Genomic DNA, 4,840 nt, shown 5'->3' with positions numbered 1-4,840 from the left:
TGTCCACATGATTTGTTTCATATATGAACATGTAACGATTTGAATTAATCATGTCCTCTACCTTGTTACCCAGACATGACAGAGCTGTGCAGTAAATCCACTTCTCAATGATAAATGAGGGAGAAGTGTTTCCTTGTTAGCTCTCCCCAGTGGGTTCACATATTACAGTTGCACACATGCTACTGTATCTGTCAGATGCAGTATATGTCCATCGTTACATTTAAGAATTAACACTAGTGTAAAACAACACTTTACATAATGCATTACATGTTGAAATCCTAATTTGCATTAGGGATAATTATCTGTGTAGGTGTCATTGTGTGCAGGTTAAGCTCGAATGTAGACTCATTCAGGAAAGGTTGGCAGAGGCTCTCACGTTTCTCAGTGCCACTTCTCTCTGTCTTCTAACTGGGGTGCATTTACAAGCGCACCCGACACTTTGTGTGTAATGCTAGAACAGTACCCACATCACTCACAGCGGCACTGGAGGGTAAGAGTTGATCACAGACAGCTCAAGTGCAAAGAAAGGACACAAACCACCTGATTAATCTCTGGGATCATCCTCCTTAACAAACAAATACTATTAATAATTTATATTCACACTAATCTAGTTAAATTCAGTCTGGACTGACAAGACGGTGTTATAAAACCAATGGACCAAATACTAAAATGCAATTGTCCTTGAACCTTGAACAATTCTAATAACAGAGTGTAACTGAAATAAAATCCCCATTCATGCAACGTGAGAATTCTTTTCTTTATCTTGTTCAACGTGAACGTCACAGGCACGAGGAGACTTTGTTGTATTTGCAGGTTTTTTTAGATAATAAACCAGGCACAGTTGGCTGCATGATTAATATTGCAGTTAACCAAGAAGCCGAAGATAAATCACAGGCGCTGCTTAAAATATAATCTTCAAGGCTTTGATGTCAGCATATAAGGACTTTTATGTAGGTCAGGTTTGCAAATTGAATTCTCCCGGATCTCTAACATACAGCGTAGGAGCCTATGTGTAGTCATGAATTCAAATAATTTAAAGTTCAATTAGCGCATCATCCCAGAAAATGATGTAATCCACAGAATAAAGTGTGTGTCTGGCCCAATATACAGTATCATCAGCTCTCCAACAGTGTGAGCAGGATGGAAAAAGAAAAACGTTTTATCTTGGTGAAACTACTACTTTAAAGACGTGGTAGTGGTACATAGATTTGCATACTCCTGACCTGGCATTAGTATCTGAGGCATTTCCAATTCTGGTATTGGAACATCTCTATGTATTTGTATCCATTTGCTCTCCCTACATTCTTGCATGCCTGTCTATGCACATGCACATGTACAGAATTGTATTAACAGCACTCTCAAGTGAATCTACAGCCCATCTCAAGCCCCCTCGACCATCACCGCTCTCTCCTGCTCTTCAGACTAATGTCCCCAATGCAGCAGCCACTTGTGCGCTCTGCACCAGTATTTACCAGAGACCCCTTCATCCGCTTCAGATGCTTCTGTATACACGAGACAAGTCTCTTTTGTTTAGCTTTTGATTAAACCATTAGCTTTTACAAGCAATGTGGTTTCAGCCCAGCAGACAGGCTTCTACCATTAAGGTATTATTTGGTGACACTGAGTTGTTATCTGGAATTAACTGAAATTAGAGTAAACAGTTTTTCACATTCTTGTTCCCCAGAGGAGGCTGCGTTTCACATGCATGTATATCGAGGCAGTATATGTCCTCTGACGTTTTGTCACATACACTGTCTGCACACGCACAGACTGCATTGCAGCACTCTGCTGCCTCCTCCCAGTCAGAGGCTTCAATATTCATTTCATGCAAAGTGGAAATACATAATCTGAGAATCTTTTTTTCACCATGTTTTCCTCTGTGGTGATTCTCTAATTTGCTTTTCTTCTTCAGACTTTATGTTCATTTCTATTGCACGTTTGTGCCCGTCTTACCTTCACTGTCAGTGGGATTCCAAGAGTTTTTTTTTCATTAATTTAATCTATGATTATGGGTCTTAGGATGTAAAAAAGAAATCAATGATCGTATATTGTTCTCACAAGGAGAAGAAATCTTCCAGGTAATTAACCTGAGGGAGAAATGTATGGATGTAGACTTCACAAGAATATAAATCACAAGAAAAGGTGAGACGTGGCTATTTTGGTCTTTGTGATTACGCTGCAGACACAGTTTGGCAGCTGGAGCGCGCTGCTTGACAGCAGAGTGTGGAAGTATGAGTCACGCAGACATGTAAGTGTGTAACAGTGTTTGTGAGTCTGTGCAACATGTGCATTATCCCAGGTGCGGAGTTTGTGCTGCGTGACAAAGGCCTACATCGTTTAGCATTTTAAGCTCAGAGGAAGCTTAACTAGGTCCCTAACCAGCCTCATTTTCTCCTGTATCATCATCTCTCTGCCCCCACCTACAGCATGCACACTCGTGTTTCTTGTGTTAATGGTGGAAACGTATACATTTGTGTAATCCCAGAATACTTATCTCAGAGTTGTCTCAAATTCAACACCAGATAATTATCTGTAGAGCATAAAAGCATTGCCTCGTTAATTCTGCTATAACCTGTTTTACATCCAAAAATGCAAACGTTTTTCAGTTATATTTCACCTCCTGTGCTTGGAAATATCTGAACATCGCTCATTCCGCTAAGATTGCTCAGTTTAACCAAGCTTGCACAGTTATATGTTATTTTTTACTTATGATCATGGTCAAGCCGATCACAAAACAACACGGCCAGATGGCGAACACCAGATGGTCATGATTACTGAGAATACAAAATGATTCCCGATTTCAACATCATTAGCAAATAAATAAATAAAAAAGGGAGGGTGGCGGGTGAAAGAAATTCTTGTTCCTGGCTCCAAATCAAAAAATAGGATTCCAAAGAGAGGGTTGGGGGGGTTGGAGAGAGGAGGGGATTGCTGGTTTGTTGATGTAATCACAGCAGAAGCTCGTCCCTCAAGGTCCCTTTCCCAGATGTTGTTGCGCAACAGCTCATTGAAAATGAAAGCTCTCCGTTGTTTGCAGTTGGCTTCAAACCTCTGGGAGTGGCAGGCCAGATTTGGCTGCCCACCACGGGAGGTAAAGCCCCAGCCATTGATGATGAACTGTACGCGAGCCAACGGGTGGATGGACATGCCGCTGCATAAAGTTTGTAAGCCAGAGATATTAGACAACTGAGGCTGCCGCGAGGGGTGATGCACCATAAAGGGGATTTGGAGTAGAAGAGGACACAATGAGCGTCAGTGCGTATTTAGTTAGAAACGGATATTAGAAATTGGTGAGAAAGACTAAGCTGCTCAAACATTTTACTGAAATTCAGTCAGACAACTCACATGTTAGTGTTTGGCGTCTAGGCTCCGACAATCACTCCCCAAGATATGGTTACATAGATATGATGGGAGTGAATACTTATATACTGCTGGGGTGGTGGAGGGGCTGAAGCAGCTGGCAGCAGTACTGCTAGAACAAAGGCAAACAGGAAGTGAAACACGTGGTATAAATACAAGGACGTCTGATTGGGTGATTAAAAACAGGTGAGCAGAGAAAACTTGCGGAAAACTGAACAATGACAGGAAGTAGAACTTACTGAAAAGCTTGAGGAAAACACTTTACAAAATAAAATGGGAAATTAAGTTAAGTCCATAATTACCATGCAAGTGCCAATTTTTGCCAACTTTAAAAAGTCACAGAAATGTTCACTTGCTAGTGGTGACGGACGTGAAGTTAGTGAGTTGACAATCAGTCAGTAGGATGTTTCATGTAAACTATGACCGAGGAAAAGTTAGTTCTGCTGGTGGTGCTGGATTCAAAGTTATAAGTGATCTCCAAATCCAATATTGTTGAAGTATCCTCTGGGGGCTATGTGTGTCAACATTTCACAATCCATCCTATAGTTGTTGAGGTACGACAACAAAATGTATAAATAGCAACAATTAACGCTAAAAAAACTAAATTGAATCAATCAAACAGATGCACCTGTGTTTTAGAGTCGTCTTTTGATTTATTCCAGAATGGTCCAGTATAAGAATACTGTGTTGCTCCCTTCAGACTCCATTGCATTATTCATCAGAGCATCCGCACCAGGTTCACAACTTGTGCCACTTAAATCCTCCTTAAGTCCCATGATGCTCTGCTTTGCACTCCGCAGAACATTCAGCAGGACCCACATCTACAGCGCAGGGTGGCTCCTGCAGCCCCTCCTGAGTCAAACCAAATACTGACGTGGTAATGAAGGATACAACATTTAGTAATGATGAAGCAAGAGAAAATTACAAAACATGAGTTTCAAAAAATGTGAATAATAAAAAGGTCAATGAAAAGCCCCATGTGAGGGTCTGATAAATATTTAAATGTCAATAATGGCACTTTAATGCAGTTTGTGCATGATAAGAATGTTTTCACCACCAAATGAAGTGAAGTGGAGTTGCAAGAGAAAAAACAAGATTGATGTTGAATGTCCTGTCTTGTATCGTTACCACTTTTATATCTGTAAGATAAATAAGAAGCTATATCATACATATCGTTTTCATTTATTTATGTAGTGCTGGAACTCAAATTGAAGAAATAATATAAAATTAAAAAACTTACTCTGCCAACAAAAAGTTTTTGGTCTTATGAACGCAACATCTCATGTTCACCTTGGGGGAATTTCAAACGAACATTTATGTAGAATCATAGATTAAATGATCAGATTTCAGAGGTCAAAGGTCACAGTGGCTTCACAAAACATGTTCTATCAGAGGAGCCATACAACCACAGTGATTATATATATAAATACTTTTGATTTTGATCAGGACTGGAGTAACACGTGAAGTAAAAAGTTTAAAA

The 4,840-nt window shown here is 40.1% G+C and overlaps 1 long non-coding RNA gene across 1 annotated transcript; it reads right to left on the bottom strand.

The window, feature by feature from the left end:
• Positions 1-2,097: 2,097 nt before the first annotated feature.
• On the bottom strand, positions 2,098-3,469 carry LOC138405454 (uncharacterized). Its single transcript, XR_011239192.1, has 2 exons — positions 3,346-3,469; positions 2,098-3,192 (listed from the first exon to the last, which is right to left on the bottom strand). It is a non-coding gene; the product is annotated as an uncharacterized lncRNA (long non-coding RNA).
• Positions 3,470-4,840: the final 1,371 nt, after the last annotated feature.

Source organism: Paralichthys olivaceus, chromosome 18 (genome assembly GCF_024713975.1).
Source record: "Paralichthys olivaceus isolate ysfri-2021 chromosome 18, ASM2471397v2, whole genome shotgun sequence".
Taxonomy (NCBI): domain Eukaryota; kingdom Metazoa; phylum Chordata; class Actinopteri; order Pleuronectiformes; family Paralichthyidae; genus Paralichthys; species Paralichthys olivaceus.
The sequence above is the reverse complement of the archived record's forward strand: the minus strand, read 5'-3'. Positions and strand labels throughout refer to the sequence as shown.